The sequence below is a fragment of the Calidris pugnax genome, unplaced genomic scaffold, assembly GCF_001431845.1.
Source record: "Calidris pugnax isolate Ruff unplaced genomic scaffold, ASM143184v1 scaffold23, whole genome shotgun sequence".
NCBI classification, from domain to species: domain Eukaryota; kingdom Metazoa; phylum Chordata; class Aves; order Charadriiformes; family Scolopacidae; genus Calidris; species Calidris pugnax.
In genome coordinates this window covers 472,011-484,895 of record NW_015090772.1, presented here as the reverse complement: position 1 = coordinate 484,895, position 12,885 = coordinate 472,011, and the positions used below count along the sequence as shown (strand labels likewise).

Sequence of the window (12,885 nt, the reverse complement as noted above, 5' to 3'; positions counted from 1 at the left end):
CCCCCTCCTTCCACCGGAGCATCCTGCCCGTGGTTTATGCTCCCGACAGAAGCAGCGTGCGTTTCCCTCCTTATCAAGGTCAGTTTATCGCACCCGCCGAGGAAAATGCCATATGGCTGGGGCTGACTTCTCTCGGGGAGCCTAATTAAAGCCGGAGCCCGCCTCGCGCTGGGGTTTGTGTTTGCGTCTTAGGCGGGCATAACCGAATTAGATGGAAAAGCCTCGGAGCGCCTGTGCCTCCCTTCTCCAGCGCGATGTTATCTAGCGATCTGTTTTGACAAATTTTTTTTTTTGCCTTATACCTACCATTTTACTCTTTCTGAAGGTGCGGCGGGCTGCCTTGCTGCAGAGTCTGGAGTTTTGTTAGAATTGGCACGGCAAGGATTTTGGCAATAAAGGCTTTTATTCCTTCCTCTGATTACCCTTTTTCTGGAAGGCTAGGGAGAGAAAGGAAGAGAAGGAGATAGTTTGCTTCTCATGCTACCGGGTATTTTTCTGACTTTGAGGGAACTATCCCCCTCCCAAAGCTGGATGGGTTTTTATAGTTGCTTATTAGCGGTGATAGCGGCTCCCTGTGAGCTGCATCGAGACTCCTGGCTCTCTCCCTGCAGTGAGGTGTCAAACCGTAACGCTGCTCGCTTCTAGCTCCAGAAAGTGCAGAAGAGAGCTGTGTAAAAAAGCAGAAGGTGCTGTGCCTTGCACATAACCCCCCAGGCTGCTGCCTTACCCACCGTCACTCAGGTACCAGATTGTATCAGAGCCTATTTACTGATGCTTTACTGCCCGAGAGTCCGAAAATATACTCAGGAATTCTGTAGCCTTCCTATGGAATTTGTTAGATAGCGTAGCACGACAGGTATAGCAATTAGGAACAGGAGAGTATTATTTTCAACAGCTGTGGCACATTAATTGCCAGTGAGAACTCCCAGGTGTCAATTCCACACCAGTAGCCCCCAGCAGGATGAGAGATATTTAAAAAAACGAGCGCTGCTCCCTGTGACAGGGCTTGCATCTTCACCCCCCTGCCAGTTCAAGCAATGCAATATTTCCCTTTCAGACAGGTTAGTGCTTTCTAACAGACTGTCTTCATCTGAATGAGCGCTCTCTAGAAGTCACACAAGATTGTGAAAGTGAAGCTAAAACTTTTGTTTGTTTTCCTGAGCCGTTTTTGGTGCTTCCACCCTCACCTGATGACTACAGCTGGGTGTGCTGACAACTGATTGCTAAACCAGGTTTTTGGATTATAGTGGGTGTACCCAAGTGTATGAACACAGTGGGAATTCGTCCTTCTCACTTAATAGTTACAGTAAACAGAACACTTGAAGAACTTGTACTTAAGCAAAGAAAAAAATTCCCTAAACTACGCATGGGTGATGCTGAAGAAAAGCTGTATATACCAAATGTGCTATTGTTCATAAGCAGTACATCTGCATGAAAATGTGACTCCTTTGTAATGGGGCCAACATTAATATGCCTTATTGTTATTAGACTGGAAACTGCTGTTTGGCAGTGTAAACCACTTCTACTTGCCCTTGAAAAGTTGGAAAAATTGAAAGAAACTAGTTGAATGTAGTTCCATGAAAACCACAGGGGTATTTTTTTTTTTCCTCTTTGAGAAAATCCATTCATTTGTTTGAGCAGATTAATCCAGCGTTCCCGTGGAGTGCTTTATTCACCTTCCTTTTGGGTCCAGGTAGGTTATTTACTAGATAGATTCTTAGAGGTAATAAAGGCTTCTGGATTACTTGCAGACCACTGACAGTCAGAAAATAAAGCGGCCCCAAGTTTCTTATATTCAGAGGTTTATAGCAGGTTACTTTCAAAAGAACCTTATATTGGACTTAAGGGAAGAGGAAGGTAACTGCTATATTTCAGTGTGGAGTGGAGCACACCAAACTGTTGTTGCTCAGCCAACCAAAGAAACTCAGCCTTTATCTATGGCATAAGCAGGGAATTTTGTAGAAAGGCTAAATACAGTGTAATTTGATAAGATTTCAAGCCGTGGTCTAGTTTTATGTATGTCTTTGTGAGATTGGGTAAAGATGCCTATCTCCAAACTTTATATGAATTTATACAGACCCAGTAGGAAGACCCCTTATATGTGGCTGGCACACTGGTAAGATTTGCCATTTATATAGTAAAGATTTGGGATTATGACCTGCTTGCTATTTAACTTTCAGTAGAAGTGTGTTGTCCTCTTTTTTTATTTTCTCTCTTTTTTTTTTTTTTCTTAGCAATGATTATAGAAAAATGCCATGCTGTGTTTTTTAAAACTACATTTTCAGAAAATAAACATTGTTAGATGTTCTAGGTCCTGAAAATAAATAAATATATAAAGCACGCTACAGTGGAAAGCAGCTTAATGAATCACCTAGCAGCTTTAGTATAGATGAACAGAGTATATGTACAGCAGTGGCTTGATTGGACATACATTAATTTTTCAGGCCAATATACATCAAATTTCAACAGCAGAGCAAGTTTTATTATTCTTTTTAAGAATGTTATACTAACAAAAACCTTTATCTTGAAAATTTTTACTGACCCGTTAGTCCATGAGCTGGGTAAAGGAAACAAGACCTCTTGTTACTTCCTATTACCTCCATGCTTTATTTACCTACTGGTCATCTGGTGATCATAAAAGAAAAACTAATACTGGTGTTTGGTATTGAGATTAGGGCAGTTACTACTATTTACTTGTTTTAAGATATAAAGCATTACCGTAGGAAATTAGTGTTGCATTCTTCAAGGCAAAGGATACCTCCAAATCAAACGCCAGCTATTGAGGTGGAGGAGCTAATCACTGCGGAGATTATTCTCAAGGAAGAGACACTTTTGATGGCATTGTCTCAAGTTGACTCATGGTAATCAATTAAATAATCTTCCTGAGCTTTCTGGTGCTGGCAGGCGGGAAGGGATCTCTAGCCTGTCCTGCTGAAGAGCCAAGCTCAAGTTCTGCTGTGCAGCAGTTCCAAAGACCATCTCTTTCTGGACTCTTCCTTCCAACGTACGTTGCTTATTGACGGATAAGAATTAATGCGGCGATGCAGCCGTCGTTTCTGCATCAAGTCTGTTTAAAGGGTGCTGAGGTAATTTACTGTAGAAAATGAGATGTAGCTTCTTCTTGTGATAGCATTCTGAAGTGCAGACCCTCATCCAAAAGCTATTAAGGTCCATGGCATTCCCACTGGCTTTAATGAGTCTTGAAGCCAGGCAACAGCCTGAAATCTTTGGGATTTTTTAATAACAAAACGATCCCTTCTCCAGCCCCCTCCACCCGCCTCCATCCAGAGTAATACATGGCTCTGCTGTTGTAAACCAACTTTCTGTTCTTGGAAGAAGACAGCACATAATCTGTTGTTTTCTTTCTGGGAAGGAAAGAAAGCAAAACATGTTTACAACTTGAGGAGTAAATTTTCTGTTCGGCTCTTGTGATGAGTTTTATCTCTTCTGAAACACACTAGAAGGGCTTCTTTGCTTATCAGGCATTACTTCTGATACAGAAGGTCATTTTAGTGTGGTTTTCTTCTGTCCCTTTTGGCTTGTATGAACAAAATGTTGTGTCGTGGAGCAATCCAAATAGAAGAGTGCTAGTTTGTGCTGCTATCATTAATTACTATGGCATGGATGTTCAGCATACGATTTAAGTGCTGTTGACAGAGATGCAGCTGATGCTGTCCTGAAATACCTTGAGTTGTAGAATGTACCTGTTTTTCTAACCATTCTTAATCTTGCAAGAGGTTGGTTCCTTTTTTTTTTTCCCCTTAAGAGAACTGATCCCTCTGCTCCTCGGTGTTCCCCCCGGGGAGTGCTTGGTGTACCTTTCTGGATGTTACCTCAACACTTGCATCCAGCTGTCCTAAATGCTTTGACATTTGTTTGACAGACCAGGAGTTGTATTTAAGTTAAACCATAGTGCGTGAATTGGAGCAACACCAGGTTTTTAAAACAATTGAAAGAGCTTTAGGGAGGATTCTGAAAGGTATAATCTGGTAAAGTTGGTTTTTACCATCTCAGTTGGGCATGATCTAAAAGGCAGTGACAAAATATGTTCATATGTTAATCACTTCAAGCACAAACACTCATCGGTTGAGTCCCAATGAGAAGAAAACAGTTCACCTCTAGGTGAAGATAAGCCTGATTATTCCCTCTGCCCCTTCTCTTCTAATGTTTAATGACACAGCTTCAGCTTCCTGCTCCAAGGTAGTATCACAGGTCAAAAAGAGGGAATCAATGGGTGAAATACTGTGGGCTCAGGTTCCACATATGATTAGGTGAACTGCACCTCCTGCATGGAAATATATCACCTACGTAGTTGTGATAGGTGAAGAATACCTAAGATTGTGCTTTCATCTGAGGAGGAAGTTGGTGTCAGTGTTGTATCAAGGTCCAGAAGGCCTATTATGATGGATACTGGAAGTCTAAAAATTGGGAGAAGCTAACGGAGAGGACTAGAAACAGGAATTTTCTCAGTAAATCTGGTGTTCTTCATATAAGCTCATCATGCTGTTTAGATGTAGTGGTAAAGATACTTCAGTCTTCTAGAGTGGGCCCTGATAAAGGGAACTTCTTTAAGATAAAAGTAAGGTACAGAGGAGTCTAGCTAGTTGCTAAAGCTGGTGCCTTAACTTGATTAAGTTGATCAAATAATAGTTTATGTGGACTCAAAAAGGTGTCTGTGCTGGCTGGAAGATCCTCTAAACCTATAAAAGGATGAACTGCTTGGTTTCCCTAGTTTGAACTAAAGGAGCTGTGAGGCTGCTCCAGTTTGGATCCAAATATGAGTGAACCAGCAGTAAAAACCTGACAGTGAAGCTGGTCTTTGAACTCCAGAAAAGTGCCTGACTGCGTCTTGTGCTTGAATATAAAAAGTTCCTTGTTTGTATGAACTTGGGATCCAGAACTTCAGGTTTGTGTTTGTTGGCCAGGGCTCAGATTCTCTCCATGTTGTGCAGTGTCAATGTAAGAAAAAACTAGCCAAACTCGGGTCCAAAGCACAGTGTAGAGTAGGTCCCAGTGTCAACAAACTAATCCATCAACTCCACCACTTGACAGATTAACCCAGCTCCTGGTTTGGTTTTCAGAGGCTTTCTGCAGCTCTGGCTTGATTTCTGCAGCTCTGGCTCTATTTTACTCTTGTTTTGTGTCACTTAACAAATGTTTATCTAAACAATGCAAAGACAACCTGCTTTTGAAACCCTTTCTTCCATGCATGGGCCATAAGTTGTGTGTCAGCCAACTGCAGCTCGTCACTAAGTCTCCATGAAATGGGACATGCGGCTGTACAGATGTCACTCTTTTCTGTTGTATCTCTTATGATTCTTGCTTGCTGTAGCATAAGTCAGGGTTAGAAGCACTTTGCAGGTGTCAGTGAATGCGGAAGGCACAGTCTTATGACGTTATTTTTGGTTTTTTTATTTTCTCATTTACTTGCTAATCTGTAAAATTCAGTAATTTGCAGTGGGGTTTCCTGTCAGTGGTTTGAATTAGCAGTGATTTACTGTATTAAATTTGTTTTCACATCTGGCAGCACTAGAGAATACTGCCTCGTTGTGGCAACGGCTCTGGGAAGTATTTTCTTACCTCTAAAAATAGAATTTCTGCCTTTGTCCTAGTCCTGCAGAAAGATTCTCTGTCAAAGGTTGGTTCTTGGATCAAACTTAAGGATATGCTGACAAGTGATATTTAGTAAGAGGGATGCAGGATATCAATTAGTGCAACATATGTTGTGGGGGAAAAAAAGTCCATTTTATTGTGTAGGATATTTTAAGAATGCCTGTGATGTGTTTGCATATTGGTTGGGTTTTATGTTATAGATGTTTTGGTAGCAGTCAAGAAATCCACTTAACTGTTTACTTTTGTGGTTTGCATGGGTTGATCACAATATGGCTTTCAAGTTATAATGAGATTCTTAATTTATCATAAGCTTTTTGCCTGTGTTATTAAAATGCAAAATTAAATTTATATGGGGATGTAAAATGTGTAGTGCTTCCAGAGCTGCTGGAGGTTTTACAAAAGCTTCGTGTAGTGCTTCCAGAGCTGCTGGAGGTTTTGCAAAAGCTTCACCTTTTGTCTCAGCGTTTTGTTTTTTTTTTTTCCCCCAGATTAAAGGTATGAATAACTGGGATGAGAAGCCTTATCTCCACTTTATGCAGCAGTGGTGCTTTGGCATCTGGAACTTTTGCAAGATTTGTTTTGGTGGGCCCATGCTTTCTTGGTTAGTTTGTTAAATTTTGGCTGTAGGATGCTCCTCTATGGCTGTTCTTACAAACAGTGGCTGTTGTGGTACTGGGAAAGGGATTTAACTGTTTTAAACACGTGCTGCTTCACAGCTCAAATGGTAGTAGACCACTTGTATCATCCAGTCTCTTCATAGAAAGAGGGATGTTAGCATCTGAAATAGGGACCTGTGCAGGAATATCCTGAGTTGTGTTCTATTATATACTATTCCAATTTGCTTTCTTGGTTAGTTTGTTAAATTTTGGCTGTAGGATGCTCCTCTATGGCTGTTCTTACAAACAGTGGCTGTTGTGGTACTGGGAAAGGGATTTAACTGTTTTAAACACGTGCTGCTTCACAGCTCAAATGGTAGTAGACCACTTGTATCATCCAGTCTCTTCATAGAAAGAGGGATGTTAGCATCTGAAATAGGGACCTGTGCAGGAATATCCCAAGTTGTGTTCTATTATATGCTATTTCATGAGGAGGGAGTTAAATATTTGAGCCTTCCCAGGCTTAACGTGGCGTTGAACCTGAGCCTTTTTCTAGGTGGGTGTATTGGACTGTCACACAGAGTGAACGCTCCTTTCTCTTGTCTGCTCCTTAAAACGAGATAGAAACTGCCATCGATCCTTTGAAGGAAGGGAGAAGGATTTGCTTGTTTCTTTCATCTCCTTTCAATCTGTGTAGCTCATTTCGGGGCCATTGATTGTGAAATGCTGAGACTGACAGGTGTCTGGGGAGAGGAGTGTGGCGTGTGTAGCGCAGCACAGGCAGGTGGATGTGCTCTTTTTGCAGCCCTCGCTCCCGAGCTAGCGCCGAGGAGAGAGGTAAGAATACAAATGAGCTTTTTGTTGAGTGTTTTCTTCACGCTGGCTCAAGCTTGGGAAGCGCAGCGTGAAGACTGAGGTGCCAGGTGTCTTCTGGGCTGGGTTTTGATGGGGAGGTGGAAGAAGGGCCTTGATGACTCCATTCGGCAGCTGCTGAATCTCTGATTCTCTCTGTGTCTTAAAATTTCTGATGGTGTTGGGCTCTTGGGGATGAGTTGCATGCCCTGAGAGCACAGGTTGGCTTTCTCTGTGACCTGGGATGGTTCCCCTTGGGGTTGTTGGCAGTCCGTTACAGTAATGAGCTGCATTTCATGCTTTAGGTTGAAGGCACCTGGAAAAGAGGCCACTCATCCATCGTACGACTGCTCCAATTTTGTCTTTCTCTCCAAGCAGGCTTCCTCGTTTTGCGAGGAGGAACAGGCGGTCTCGCACAGTCGGAATACTGTCAGACCCATCAGCTCGACTTACACGTTCTTCCCTGAGACAGTTGCTGCTAAAATAGAGAAAACAGAGCTGAGGGTGGTTTGCCTGAATTCAACATAAACAGTGGAAGATGGGGCTGAAGTAAAACGAGAGGATACAGTGACTAGAAAGCCAGTGGCAGTGAAATCCCTGCCAACAGTACATGCCAGCTGACCTATGATCTTTAGCAGCTGTGGGGCCAAATTCTGGATAAGCTGTTCCTCTAGGAGTTCACTGTTTCCAGAGACGAGGTTATTCTGGTCGGTGAATTTGGCTTTTATATAATATTTTGAATTCCCACTGGGATTTATGCTTGTTTATCCGTTGTAGGCCTGATACATAGGTATAAAATGGTCGTGATTTATTATTAAGATTCTCTTTTTAATATGACATTTTTTTAAAATCTGCCACAGGTAGATGATAGAAATTAAGTCCTCCAGTATAATCTTTAGTCTTTTCTGTAAAAATACCTTTTTTTTTTTTTTTTTAGAAGTAGTTCCATCTGCTGTGTTCTGCCTCTGGAAGGGTGCCCTCCTTAGGTGAGCGGTGCCACTCCTTTTTAAATAAGGCATGACTTGAGTGGAGCTTTTCTACTTCTGCTATTTCATATTCAGTACTTAAAATAATGTAAGATATAGAAGCAAGAAGAACATGAAACTCCTATTTATTTCCTAAATAGATTAAAATTTAAAACCACACACAGTACTAACCTTTGACCTTTAAGATTTACAATTTCCCCATTATAGTATGTCCTGGCACTCTTCCAGACAAGAAGTACAAATGGTTATTGTAATAACTTGCATTAATAAGGAACATTTCTCCCAGAAGGAACCAAATTAACTTCATGGTTCTTTTAAAAACCTGCTGCTTCATCCCCCCTCAATTCCCTCAGTGAAACAAACCTAACTTCACTCAGGAACTTGCAAGCTGTTCAGTTTTCTAAACAAATCTCACATAAAATTGGTACAAGGCTGAAAGGAAGATAATTTTCTGCTTTGGTTATAGACCAGGAAATACGTGTGGTAAATCTCAGTTAAAATTGGTGTCAATACCAAGAATAACATCCTCTTTGAGATCTTTGTCTTGCATCTCGTTTAAAATGTGGCACTCACCAGATACAAGTCCTCATGCTGGAATCAGCTGGGCTGTGCTTAATTTTTTTGTCCGAAGAGGTGGCTTTGTATTTCTGATGATTATGTTTTCCCTCTTGTTGTTTTAGTTTATTTCCAGTGAAAAGAGAAGAATACCCACAGTGTTGGTTATTGCAGCTTCTAGGAGTTTAAAAAATATTTGTGACTAATGTTAATTGTGCCTTGTTTTAGACTTAATGATGTGCTAGCTGTAGTAGAAACTACTTGAGACAGTAACATTCTTTAAATGGTTTATTTTGGCTAAAGTCCATTTTGGTCAAGTGTGTTGACATAATTCAAAATACGGGAATCCCCTTTACACTTTCAACACTCGTACCTTATTTTTGTCACCCAATAAAGCATGTGACATTATATAATTTATATATGATCTATATGATGACATTTACATTAAAAAAAATTAGCATAATGACCTTGTGCTGGCGATGTTATCACTTCTTTCGGACATTCATTAAACAACACTTTTTTTTTTTTTAAATATGAGTTGTGGTCAAGGAGCTCGGCTGTAGACAAAGCATTTGTCTTCCTTTTTTTTTTGGCATAGAAAGATGACTATCTTGTTGTATGATTTAAAAGGGCAAAATGTTCACCAACAAGATTATACAAGAATTTCTAAGATACTAAAAGACTTCTGCAGAAGTTGGTCAACTGCCAAACTATAATGACAAGACAGATCGAGCAGGATTATTTAGATCCTGACAGACTGCTGAAGTAAGTTAAAATGAGTTGGTTGGCAACAGAATCAAAGATATAATTACTAGAAGGTTTTTCTTCTCAATTTTCTACCTGGAAGGGCAGGGGAGCAGAACAGAGTAGGAGAGCTTGGTGACTCTAAAGCTGAGAGGGTTTGAGGGAAAGGTATTCTATATGGAATATTTCAGTTGTAAACAGCTGCATGGAAGGAGTTTGTGATATTGGTTCTGCAAGCATCACATTTAATTAATGCACAAGAGCAGCTTTTTTAAAGCAAAAATGATACTGTGTTGTGGGAACAGGTGAAATGCCAATTAAAAATTTGCTCAGAAATGGAAAGAATTGTAGGATATTCTTGTTTGCAGTGCCAGGGTATTGGAGGGTTCTCTTCCAGACATACGCTGTGTAGCCCCCTCAAAAGCCACCTCTTCTCCAGGCTGAGTAGTCCTAGAGCTCCCAGCATTGCCTCTCGTGAAAGATGTTCCAGACCCTTAATTCTTTTTGTGGCCTTGAGGTGAACTTGCTCCAGTAAGTCCATATCTTTTTGTACTGGGGAGCCCAAACTGGATGCAGCCTCACCAGTGTCTTCTTTGCTACAGCATAAAACTAGGATGGCTGTGTTGCACAATGCTCAGTGTGACCACTTGCGTAATTAACTTTATATTATGGCGCTCTGTCAAGCAGAGAATCTGATTTTAATGCTAGCTGGTACTTTAATAAAAAAAAAAAAAAAACCAAAAAAAAAAGGAAAAGGTTGTGGGCTTTCTCCCCACCATCCTGTAATGCTAATCTGCTGCTGAGACCTGAGACTACAAGTTCAAACAGCTTAGCTATGGTATGAGGGACTAGGAAATATACTCCTTGCTCTCATTTTTTTATTTTGATGCTTTTATCCCCTTTAAAATTCAGGAACATTTCTTGTGGTTCTTGAAAAACATTTCACTTGCCCTTTCTGTGGGCATTTTGTGGTTGTTTGGGGTTTTGGAGGTTTGGGGTTTGTTATTTTAAAGGTTAAATTCCAGAAATGTTTTTGATGTGGAAGTTTTAATTAGATTTTAAAACAGACTGTAAGAAGTATTAAGATTAGAGTATTACTCAAACAATACCCAGTCATGTATTGTAAGCCTAGGCTTTCCTGGTACAATTTGTTAATTTGTTGGGCAAAAGTGTTCCAGGGAAGGATATTATTCCTTGTGATACCTCTGAAAGCTTAAATTGTGCATTCAGTTTGAGATTTAGCAAAGAAGTATTATTCCTGAAGGTAAACATCTGAACAGCCTCACGTAAGTTACTTCAATCGAGGCGAGAAGTTATTTTAGGCTGAAAAACTAATTTCTTTTATATTTAAAAAAAAATTTTACTTTTTACACTTCCTCTAGGGGATTTGCCATTGTGTATTTCCAAAATGCGTAATCCAGATTTACTGAAAAAAAGACATATAAGCATTGTTTATAAATATTTATAAACGGCTGTGATACTCCCAGATGGGAAGTGATTTAGTAATTTGATGAAAAATTATTTCCTGGGAAAAAACCACAGGAGTTTCATAGAGGTTAACGGAATATTGGAATGCAGACTGAGAGTCTTATAGGTAAATAAGCCACATAAAAATCAAAAGTTAAAGTTGCTCATGATACTAAGTATATGTATACTTGAAATTAAGTCTTTGCAGCCCCCAAAAAATCAGAAGTAATGGGGCTGCCCACTTAATCCCAGATTTAGGGGTTAGTTTCCCCCTTCTAATATATGCTCACAGTTAGCAGTGGCAACTGAATGAAAGGGGTAATTTTCTATAGCGATGGACTACAGTTTGCATATGTGGAAAAAACACTATTAATTTTGACAAAGTTTCCAGAAACAATTTGATGAAGACCTGAAGGGAGAACTTACTGTGACAGTGTTAATTACAGTTGTAAACTTGATGCTCAAGAACAACTGGAATGGCATCTTTGATCTCTTTCCATCTGTATCTCCATCTGTGTTTCAGACAACTCTAGCCCTACCTCGGAGGTGTGTCTCTGCTGGCTCCAGCAATTGCCTAAAATAGTTTTATTTCTTTTTGGTTTATATCCTGTGTTTCTTCCAGAAAGTGTAGGGGTGTGAAAAAAGTCAGTTATTCAAGCCCTGCTTACTTCCTTGCAGTTGTGACTTCTCCTGTAGTGAAGCCCTTCCATGCTTTTCGCAGAAGGCCAACAATATCCTGGGCTGCATCGGAAGAAGCGTGGCCAGCAGGTCCAGGGAGGTGATTCTGCCCCTCTGCTCTGCTCTCCTGAGATCCCACCTGGAGCAGTACATCTAACTTTGGGGTCCTTGGAACAGAAAAGACATGCACCAAAGAAAGGACTTTGGGGTCCTTGGAACAGAAAAGACATGACCAAGTCCAAAGAAAGGAAATAAAGATTATCAGAGGGCTGGAGCACCTCTGCTATGAAGACAGGCCAAGAGAGTTGGGGTTGTTCAGCCTGGAGAAGAGAAGCCTCTGGGTGGACCTTATTGAAGCCTTTCAGTGCTTAAAGTACTTCAGTACTTTTCCTACAGGAAAGGTGGGGATAGGACAAGGGGTAATGACTTTAAACTAAAAGAGGGACAATTTAGACTAGAAAGAAGGAAGGAATTTTTTACACTGAGGGTGGTGAGGCACTGGAACAGGTTGCCCAAAGAGGTGGTGGATGCCCCATCCCTGAAAACATTTAAGGTCAGGTTGGATGGGGCTCTGAGCCACCTGATCTAGTTGGAGATGTCCCTGCTCATTGCATGGGGGTTGGACTAGATGATCTTTAGAAGTCCCTCTCGCCCAAACTATTCTATGTTTTTTGTATGCTTGTCAGCGCCCAGTGAGGCTTTGGTACAAGGGCTGCGGATGAAGGGACGGGGAAAATCTTAACGTTCTGGTGAAAATTTTGGGAAGATTTATGTGTGTGTGTGTGTGCGTGTGATGGAAAAGAATCTTGCCATATTGTAGCTAACCTTTACTTTTAACATACATTCTTGACCAGTCAAGTGGGATTAGTGAAGACTACATATAGTCTGTGGCACTTTTTTTTTTTCCCCCCTACAGAAATCAGTAATATTATTTAGAAGTACATTTGTATAGCCTTTATTACCTTTTTGTTGATGTTCCTGTTCAGCTTCCTTAGTAGACCCAAGGAGTCAAGCCAGAACGTGCTGTTCCATTGCAACCCTTGTTAGCTGTATGGTGAGCGTGTGTCTCACTGGAGGGATCTTGTCAGCTTGACCTCTCCTAAGCTTTTATTCCATCTGCTTGTTTTTGTTGGAGTGGTTTTTCCTCGAATGAAGAGTGTATTCTGAACTTCATCGATAGCCTAACCAAAATAGAAAAAAATAAGCAATACCCTCCTCCCATGTATTGGATTTTTTTTTCCTGTTGAAAGAACTATAACCAGATGATTGGAGGAAGGTAAATATTGTATAAAAAACCCAAACCAAACAAAAACCAGCCAACTACATCCCCTATCATCATCTAAGTAATAAATGAATTGTAATATTTAGAAAATAGAGGTGATTCCCCCCCCCCC

General features: G+C 40.7%; 1 protein-coding gene across 2 annotated transcripts in view; it reads left to right on the top strand.

Annotated features, from left to right (window-relative positions):
- MYRIP (myosin VIIA and Rab interacting protein) overlaps positions 1-12,885 on the top strand; it is a 414,556-nt gene that overhangs the window by 167,062 nt on the left and 234,609 nt on the right. Inside the window, exon 1 of one of the 2 annotated variants that reach the window (XM_014942322.1) lies at positions 29-78. The exons of the other annotated variant lie outside the window; for it this stretch is intronic. The gene's annotated coding sequence lies outside the window, so the exon portion shown is untranslated. Of the gene's footprint in view, positions 1-28; positions 79-12,885 lie in introns of those variants that run through there. 2 annotated transcript variants of the gene reach the window in all.